We start from the raw sequence: 11,075 nt of genomic DNA on the forward strand, positions 1-11,075 counted from the left end.
AATTCCATCAACAATATCAAGTTCAAAAGGCACGGACCAGTTCAATCATCTTTCTCCAACAAGCAAGGGATGAGATGCTCGAAGGCATATTAGCAATAGTAGAATTGAAACTCAATAGGATTGTTTCCACATAGCTATTTTTCTTTTTTTTTACTTCTGTACTTTTCTAAAAACACACAAATATTCTCTTATTATTCTGCCTATTCACGAATTTTCTTAATACAAGTTATCTTTCTTTATATTTTCTGAGTTTTTCTCTCTCTCTCTCTCTCTCTCTCTCTCTCTCTCTCTCTCTCTCTCTCGAATACACAGACGTCAAATGATAATTTTGAATGAACATATGCATATGAACATGATTATCATTTATCTTTCCTTTTGCAAAAAAATCCTATGATTAGTAAAAAGATAGGACAGGAAAATAGACAATGTCTAAAGTAATCCAGAAGTCCTCCCTCAGAGTCAATAATCTGAAGGAATCCCCACAGAGTAATCATTAAGAAGATATCTTCAACTGTTCTCGTCCCAACAAAGACTTAACTCCTCAACGGAAATCACGTCTTCAACACGGCCGGTTCTCCGACACTTGGCTCTCCCTCCAACATGGTTTATCAATATCTTTTATCCCCAGCCAGGGTACATCAAGTCACTGTTCATCCCCAAGCAGAAATCATAAATTCCCAGCTGTATATCTTCAAAACAAAACAACGACATCAGGATCCCGACCAGGATACTTCACATGATATGAATCAAGATCATACATCGCATACTTATCCATACATTTGCACATAGTTTCTCATGATAAGCTCATGCATAACACAAAGTTTCTCATTTATTTTGAGGGACTCATTACATAATACATGCATCATGACATTGCATAAAAACTGCTATACCTATTGCAGAATACAGGTACATACAATGATACAAATGAACGAAATTTCCAAATTTCCAAGATCTAATTCAGCTACTACGAACGGTAATGACACGATCATTCTCAAAGATCTAATTCAGTCACTACGAATGGTACTGGCACGATCAACTCTCAGAGATCTAATTCCATCATCAAGAGCGGTGTGGACACGATCAATTATCTCCTAAAGTCTAATTCAGTTACTACGAATGGTGCTGACACGACAAGAGATCTAATTCTATCATCACGAACGGTGTAGACACGATCATCTTCCCAAGATCTAATTTAGGTGCTACGAACGGTACTGACACGATCAACCTTCAAGAAATATAATTCTATCATCACGAACGGTGTAGACACGATCATCTTTCCAAGATCTAATTCAAGTATTACGAACGGTACTGACACGATCAACCTTCAAGAAATCTAATTCTATCATCACGAACGGTGTAGACACGATCATCTTTCCAAGATCTAATTCAAGTATTACAAACGGTACTGACACGATCAACCTTTAAGGGTCTAATTCTATCATCACGAACGATGTAGACACGATCATCTTTCCAAGATCTAATTCAAGTATTACGAATGGTGCTGACACGATCAACTCTCAAAGATCTAATTCATCTACTACGAACAGTAATGACACGATCAACATTCAAACAACCACTTCTTCAAGTTCAAATACATGACTTATCTTAATGCTCATCTGGATGGCATCTCTAAACCCATCCCCCAATGGTACAAATTTTTGGGTACTCTAGTGTTCAATTCTCTTCCACCTTCAGATACCGACTGGCATACAAACCACTCTACATCTTCAGGTTTAAGAAAATTGAACAGGGGCAGCTGTCATACCCCAAAATTTTCCCATACTATTTCTCTTATTCAAATTCAAAATCAAGGCACATGGCTCTAAAACACCCCTCCTAAACAAGGTCCGAGGAATTAGGGTTTTGTTGTTCTGAGGAAAAATCAATGGATCAAAGGCTCCTATGCATCTCACATGGTCTATGATATTCCAAACTATTTCCATGACAAAATTCAGGGCTCAATTCAAAAGATTGATTACTCAATTGCTCAAAAAAGTCAATAGTCGACTGATTTGACCTAAAAGTCAATTGTAGTCAAAGTACATTCAAAACTCCTGATTTTTTGTCAACATCCTTATTTTGAAGTATCATTCACCATTTGATCAAGGATTGATCATGGTTCATCAAGGAAAGATCAGAAATCAACAATTTCAAAAGTTTCTAAATTAGGGTTTTCATGGGAGAAAGTCAACTGAACTTTGACCAGCCATAACTCCTACATGGAACATCAGAAATTTCCCATCCAAAGCTAATTTTGGAGTAAATTGAATTCCCTACAATTTTGTCTCTTACATGCCAAGTCTAAAAATGCTTCATTTGAGAGATATGACTAAAAACATTATAGGTCCTTTTTGAAAGTCAACCAAAAGCAGTTTTTTGTCAAAGCCCATATCATCAAGATAAAATCCTCAAATGGAAAAAAGTTTCCAAAGTGGCTTGTAGAGGACATCTTGAGGTTTCCAAAAAGTCCTAGAACTCCTCCATATCTTGAAAATTGAAGGAGATATGCCTTGTCAAAGTTGGACAATTTTCTAGAGAAAAATGTGAAACAAAAGGGCTTCAAATTGATTTTTCTTGCAAAGGAGCCCAACTTTTTATGGCCCATTCTTGATCCACAAGTCATCCAAGGCTTCAAATTTAATTGCCACGAAAATATTATGAATATTTGATTTTATGTGAATTTTTTTTATTCATTTAAATCATATATTTAATCAATATTTGAAGAAAAATTGAAAAGATTAGATTCTCTTTTAATTTCAACCATAACCAATCATCAATAATATCCCATAATCATATAAATTTCGTGCAATTAAGTTTAAGAATGATTGAATCAAATATTGGATAAATTTAGTAAGAATTCCAAATCAAATTTTGCCAAATTGCCAATCATTGATTTAAAGGGATTCAGTCCATAATAGTTGACTTAAAAGCAAGCATTATAAATACATAGACCATTCAGATGTAAGGTTTCACGAAAATCTCTGTAGAAAGAACCCTAATCCGATCACCAAACTTCAAGAAAAAACTCAAATCGGTTTTGGAGATTGGAGGCGTTTCAAAGAGTTTCAAGCATTCCAATAGATTCCTTGGACAATTCTGAAGGTGTCCAGATCATTCACATCAAGTCATACGCTCAGAATCATCTTCCATTGCTTACGGTTTGTCAAAATTTAAATTGGATCGATTCTGTAAATTCATGCATCAATATTCAAATTCAATTGCATATATGTGTTTGCTATAATGTATTGATCGTTTCTGGAGTCTTAATTGCGTTTCTATGCACGTTTGAGCCAAACACCATTGTTAGGGTTCTTTAGCCTCAAATTAGGGATTCTAGCTACAGGTAAAATTAGGATCAATGGATGCCACGGTTAGATTCGTGAGGTCTGGACGATCCTGACCATGGCCTCGCGAAAAATTTATTTGTGTTCTAGGTGGTAATCGCTATTTGCAGGTAAAGAAGGCTACGAACGCCAGTCGTAGCAAAACCCTAGCTAATATTTGCAGGATTTTGGTGAGGAAGACGACACGTGTCGTCGTCTGATTGGCCCGGTTTCAAATAAAAGGGCGCGCAACATCTTTTGCATGTTTAGGGATCCGGTGCGTCTCGTCCCTGCTAGGCCACCATGCATCCTTTCCTGACAGCCATCAGATGTCATTAATATCTCATCCAATGGACCAAAGCCTGCAGGTGCATCATGGATCTCACGCGTGCGCCACATAGGATCAAAAGTTAAGATTTTTGCAAATTTTTTAATTTTTAATAACATGATCCCATATTTATTTTATTTAACATATATATATATATATATATATATATATATATATATATATATATATATATATATATATATATATATATATATATATATATATATATATATATATATATATGTTTATATAATAGTTTTTTTTTCATAAACTAGTTTTTTTACTAAAATTCTTTTTCTTTTACAAATAATATAATAAAACATTTATGTTAATTATTTTAATTATGTTATTAAATTGTTTTCTTTTATTCAAATAATTTTGTAAAATCATAATTAATTTATTTTAATTAATAAAAAAATTATGGTAAGGGCATATATATTATCGAAATTTATTTTTCCATCGATTTAATTAATTAGGTTGAAAAACCAATAATTAATTAAATCGATTATTTATTCTGTTAATTTTATTTAATTCGTACCCTAATCAGGGTTTACGAAGATCACTCCCTACACTGAAATTTTCTTGTTGTACCGTTTTTTTTCAGGGTTAGCACCAGGATTTCCCCCGACTACGAACCATATCAGATTAAAGCTAAGTCCCCGATTCTATTTCTTTTTTACATTTATTTTTGCCTTTTAATTTAATATATATCTTTGCCTTTAATTTTAAATAATTATTTTTGCCTTTTAATTTCAATTATTTATTTTTGCCTTTGTGATCAATGAACTGGCCATGCACTCACCCCTTTGTGTTTGTTTTTCCTTTTCCAATTTTTTCCAGGGATAACCAACCGTCAAAGCTCAATTAGTCGGTAACCCTAAAACTTAATTTATTTTTAATTTTTAATTATTACTTATGCCAAACCCTATTGGGGTTTAAATTTATTCCTTTTCTCCCCATCCCTATAATATTTTTGTATCTGCTCCGAGGTTGTATTGTGTGGCCTTGAAGGCACTTAAATCTGTCATATTATATTATTGTGTGGTTAGTAATCCTAGGGAGTGGTAACCCTGAATTGAATTAGAATCACCTAATTACAAGATAATATAATTGAATCTGATCACGTGATTGTTGCACCCACGCACCTTTTATGGTACCCCTCTTGTTGCCTGTTGCCTGTTGCCTTGTGTTTTAAAATGCAGAATAGCCAAGTCCCTCGAATACGAGGATACCTCAGCAATGTTGCCCTCAATTCATTCAAAGATCATAAGTCCCTAATGATGCTGCCTTCGATTCGCCAAATATGATCTCGTCCCTCGAAGTTGCCTACGAAGTGCTGAAGTATCCTCTGGTTGCCTAAACGAAAGGCTATTCTGATCCTTCCCTCAGACTATCTGCCTCCTCTATAGCTAGGGACAGTTTTGTGGCGAGCGATAATTCGACGACCCTTCAACCTCCAAATAAAAGGACTTCCTTACCCTCCAATGGTATGGACAACTCTGAAAGGCTAAAAGAATATTTTTCATCTAACCAGGTAATTTGCCCCTAATTGCTTTGCTCTGGTTTAAAAAATATTTTTCTTACACTTTTTCATAAACCTTCAAAAAGGCTACGCTCATTTACGAGCTAAAGTCCTTATTTCTTCTCCTTCTACATTTCTAAACTTTTGGTGTCAAAGAGCAAAGCAATTAAGAGCCCATGGAAAATCATGGATGCAAAGGGTGCCTTACACCTCCCCTTTGCATAAATTACCCCCCGAACTCAGTTTTTATTTAAAAGGTTTTTCCTGTTCTTTTAGCCTGTCTATTAATTTGGATAAAATAAAAGTCGGTGGCGACTCTTGCTTACCGCGATATTTCAATAAAGTCAGTTCACCGTATTACAACAGGTGAAGGACAACTTGACAGTTGAGACATTGCCTGTAAGGATTGAAGACCGGAAGCTGAAACAACTACGTGGTAAAGAGATAGCGTTAATCAGAGTAGCTTGGGGAGGACCGACAGGTGGAAATGTTACTTGGGAATTGGAGAGTCAGATGAAGGACTCATATCCGGAACTCTTTGTTTGAGGTATATTTTTTAGGACGGAAACTCTTTTAGTTGGGGAGAGTTGTAACACCCGTAATTTCATAAACATATTTAATTGAATTTTTAATTTAATTATTAGAATTTATGTAATTATTCGGTGATTAAATTAAAATTTGGAAGAATTATGGAATAATGAGTTAATGGGCCAGTGTTGTGGTTAGTAAGAGGGAGAGTGTTAAAACTAAGGCCTTACTAAAGTTATGTTATAATTTTCATAAAACAAGAGTTTTGGAAAAATGGAAACACAAGAGCATTTTGGGAGAAGCTGAATACGTAAAGAGCAGAGGAGGAGAAGAATCAATAAGGAAGAGAAATCTCAAGAATTGGCTAAGGTAAGGGGGGACTCTTCCAATTTACCTCTATTATCGGGTTGTAGGCGTTAGGATTAAGATTAGTATGCTATTGATTCGGTAGAGAAATGTATTCTAGGTTGGGGTTTTGAAAATTAGGTTCAATTTTGTAGATTATGTGTAATTACATGTTTTGTAATGATTGATGATGTTGGATATGTTGTTTTATTGATGATATAACATGTATTACCTGTGAATTGATTCTGTTTTTCGTGTACATTTGAAATGATTCGATTGGGTTGTGTTTGGGGAAAATAAGTTGCTGTCAAAAGTGATTTTTTTCTGTTGCAGGCTGATGTAACCCATTACGGTCGGGCTTGTAACTGGTTACGGTTGTGAAAAATGGGGTTTTTGGGCTGGTTACGAGTTCGTAACCGGTTACGGTGTTGTTCGTAACCGGTTACAGTCACGTAAAAATAATAGCGAATACAGTTACGTCAAGCGTAACCGATTACGGTTTCCTTGTAACCGGTTACACTGAAGCTGTTTTTGAAAAATTGTTGTTCGTAACCCGTTACGCTTTTTCAGTAACCCGTTACGCTATAGCTTTTGTGAAAAATAATTATTTTTAAAAATTCAAATCTTCCGTTTTGGGCGCTGAGTCAATAATTTTATTTCCTATATATCTAAATAATTCAAAGAGCATTAGCTCATTTTTATTTTATATAACCAATATTTTTAGAATGGTGAATTGTGATGGATGTGTTATACGTGCTATTGTGATGATGTAAATCCCCTGTTGTTGTGTTGGTTGATGTACTTGGTACATGATTATGAAATGGCGTTATTGTCGTATGTATTGTATGATGGGTTGAATTATGATAATGTTGTTCATATGATTGAAGTGGTGATTAGCATGTGATAGATGATGCATGCATTTCTTAATCATATGGTGGCTGAATCCCGATGTAGATGGATCAGTGGTCGCTAATTCCCATTGTGTGGAATTAGTGAGAGGAAGTAGTCGTATCCTTGATGATGGTGGATCAGTGAGGTGGGTGAAACTCATGATTGGTACCACATGCATATAGTTGCATTGCATTAGAGTATGAATTGTTATAACATGAATGGAAGGTTGTCCAATGTTATATTGCTGCATATGCTTATAGTTGTTTTGTGGATGCGTATATAATATGAATGTATTTGCTATTGGGTGAATATTATACTGTTGATGTTATATCGTTTATGAACTGATAACATTGTTTAATTGCGAATGAGACTCACCCTTACTGTTGATCATTTTTCAGATTGAAGTGTAGCGGTGCTTGCTTTGGTGAGGATAGCTTGTAGGTTGTCTCGTTAGTTAGAGTCGTATCATGCTCTGGTCTTGTAACACTGGGGAACATTTGCATTTAGAGTTGGATAATAACTCTTGTTTTGGTTTTGTTGTTGAATAATGTTGTTTATGCCTTGAATGGGGTAGGCGAAGGTTTTAAGTATTTAACTGATGAAGTATTCCGCTGTGTTTTAAACATGTTTTTAATTGTTCATGTTCCTCGAAATAGCATGACAGACGTTTTATTTTATTTGAAGTAATTGTAACGCTCTTAATTACATGGTTACTTTGAAAATATTATTTAAATTATCGGGGGTTTAGAAGTGTGTTACACCACATGTTCTTCGTCAGGACCTGAAGGGTTAAAAAACTGGACCTGGAGTTTTGGCATGATGGTCAATGAAGTTGTTGTATGTCGGCTTACGAGAGTCTCCGACATCAAACTTCAAAGGGATAGCTTCTGCGTCCTTATAGTTGAAAACACGGCCAATCGGTTTCAGGCCCGTAATGGTCGCAATATCCAGAAGGGTTGACGTGATCATACCACACTTAGTGTGAAAAGTATTGGTTGAGCCTTCCCAAAATTAAATGGCAGCAAGCAGCATGCCACAGGAGTAAGGTGGACCACAACACGATATTTGTAAAAGGGTGTGAATACCCAATTGCTTCCAAAGATCCAGCTTGCTTGCTTCTACACGCTTCATCCAAGCGCAAAACTTGGGGTAGTTCCTAGGAGGGGCAGTTCTGAAGTTTCTATCGACATAACCAAGAGAGAGAGAGGTTTTTGGAGAGAAACTAGAGGTTCCGTAAGATGGCTGGTAGGGAAGAAAGCACGTTTCTTTGTAGAAATTGCAGGTCGAGGATCCTCTGGGAGTGGACTTAGAAAGGCTAAAGGCTTGTTATTAAGAAAGAAGGGGATCAATACCTGAGATTGCTAGATTTTGGTTTTCTTTTCAATGAAGGGAGGTTCAAGAACATACCCTTTGCCATTAACAAGAAGAGGTTGTTGGAGTTCTGCAGCAGAAAAAATAGGTGAGAGACTTGCCATTTCTGAAAGAAGATGAAGATTTGAAGGTTTGAGGATTTGGAGGAAAAAATTGCTTGTCTGGTTTTTAAAGCAAAAGAAATGGCGGAAAGACTAGAATAAGGGAGAAGAAGAGTTTATAAAGGGTAAAAAAACCCTAATTATGGAGAAGGAAAAATAAAAGAAAAAGAAAAGAAAATAAGTGGAAAAACGTTAGAGTTCCTTTTGACAGCGGGTAAAAACCCACGTCCCCACATCTGTAGCCACGTGGAACGAAGTGGTGGTCAGGGGGATGCCACGTTTCCCACTCATAAGAAAGAGTAATAATGACATGACGTCAGCGACATGGAGCGAACAATTGCGCCATTAAGAAGGTGGAGCGAACAGTTGCGCCATTAAGAAGAAGAGGAAACGAGTAAATGAAGGACGGGGTCGACATCTCAAAGATGCCATTATCTCACCAAGGTCGACATTTAAAAATGGCATCACTGGGGGGCATTTTGTTAGCGCAAAAATCTAGTAAGGTATGTTGATGACGCAATTAATGGAAAAGTCTCATAGATCAAGGGTTTGAGCCTTACAAAATGGACCTATAAGGGAGTTTAGAAAGATGGAGAAGAATTCAAAGGTTCAAGTTGCCAAAAAGGGAAAAGTCGACGCAACCTAGAAAATGGGTCGATCCTTGTTCTGTCGACCATATGGAAAGTTAAGACTTACAAGAATTTGTGATTAAGTTTACGCTAAGGGATAACGTCGAAAAGAAGACTTGAGCGGGCTAATTTGAAATTCAAACTCCAGCGGTTAGCGAAGTAGTGGTTCCTAAAATGAGCGCTAGAAACATAAGGGACGGTTACTTGGATCTTGCAGCCAGTCGTTTGGCTTATGGGCAGTTACTTTGCAGTTATGTAGCCCATAGTCAGTTATTTTATTGTATTATAAATAGGAGATCCCACAAGGGGTTCTGGGTGTTCACTTGTACTGAAATCACTTGTAAAAACTTCACATTCCCAACGCGAGGAAGCAAAGAGTTTCAAGAGTGCTAATGTACGTGAATCACCATTGTTATCTAAATGCAATTTCCTTATTTATCAGTCGTTCCTCTTGAACATTTTATTTTACTTTCATTTACGTTTGAATTATCTTTTTACTTCATCGCATACGCCGTCGACTGTGATTCTGTTACGATAATGGAATTCACTATAGATGCTTACATTGTGTATCTTTTCTAAATGTTATAGCATGCTGTTGGTCACGAGTCACCTTCAGTTGATAACATTCATAACCTTTTTGTGGAAAACTTTGCTTGTTTAAACTCTTTGTAGGAAACCGATTTCTCTTAGAGTCAAGTCTGTGTCGAGTTGAACAAGCCAAATCTTAGTTGCATTAGCACGTGTCTTAGAATCAACTAGTCAATTCTGCAAGTGACCCTTAGTTTGTAGGCTTTGGGAGGACTAGCGGTTGTTTACCAATTTCCACAGTAAACACTATTCTTCTAGCCTATCAATTTTGTTTACACTATTATCTAATGTATCTAAAACAACTAATGTAGCTTAAACAACTAACTATAAATAAAAAATAGAAAGATATATAATTTCTAAAAACTTACCAAATCAAATTGAATATACGAGTTATGAGATGCAGAAAGGAGGAGTTAGAACTCCGACAGTAGAAGTTTGCTACGAAGATAAGTTTGAATGTGACAGAGAGCTCAAAAGCTTGAGAAGAGGAAAAGAACTTTATTTTGTCAAAAATGAACAAGAAGGAAGTGAGAAAGACAGTTTAACGCGAGATATGAAAGAAAAGCGTCCAGAGATGCATCTCCAGACCACCACTAATTTTTAAATAAATAGTATTTACAAAAATACATATTCAAACACATTTTTTACACATACGAGATGTATTTTCATATTGAATTTTAGCATAATAGATATGTCTCTTCAATTTAGTATGTAGAATAACTTAAATTAAAATAAAATAGGCTTAATTGCAATTTTGGTCCCCTTATTTTCTTTTTTTTTAGTTTTGGTCCCTCTATTTTAAAATCCGGAATTTTAGTCCTATTTTAAGTTTTTTTTTGGATTTTAGTCCCCCAGCCCATTTAAATGTCATTTTGCATGACGTGGCAGTTGAATTGATGATGTGGCGTTACGTAAGTAGTAAAAAACAATTTCCACATCATTTATAATTATTTTTTATTTAAATAATATATAAAATATAAATTTAAAAATTAAAATAAACTAAAATAAAATAAATTAAATTAAATTAAATGATCATAAATGTTCTATTAAAATTAGTTTAATTTGTTTTCTAAATTAAATTAAAATTGTTTTACTCTTATCTTCTTCCTTCCAAATTCATTCATGTTAATTTTTTTTCCAGATTTTTTTACAAAACAAGCAAAAATAATCACGTACCAAATTAAAAATACTAGCTTAAAATTTATATTTTATTTTATTTTTTAAACCAAAACACACAAACAAACACAATAATCTAGTAACATGAAGATTAACCTATCAAACTTGAAGAATAAAAAGTTGAAAATTCCATGGAGTGATAACACTGTTGGGTGTTCCAGGGAAGAATTTTAGATAAGGATTTTAACAACCAATCAGTAAAAAAAAGGAAAAAAAAACTTAAAACTCACCTAGAAGAAGAAGACAACCAGATCTCAGATCTGAACTAGGTAT

The sequence above is a fragment of the Vicia villosa genome, linkage group LG6 (assembly GCF_029867415.1).
Source record: "Vicia villosa cultivar HV-30 ecotype Madison, WI linkage group LG6, Vvil1.0, whole genome shotgun sequence".
Classification (NCBI taxonomy): domain Eukaryota; kingdom Viridiplantae; phylum Streptophyta; class Magnoliopsida; order Fabales; family Fabaceae; genus Vicia; species Vicia villosa.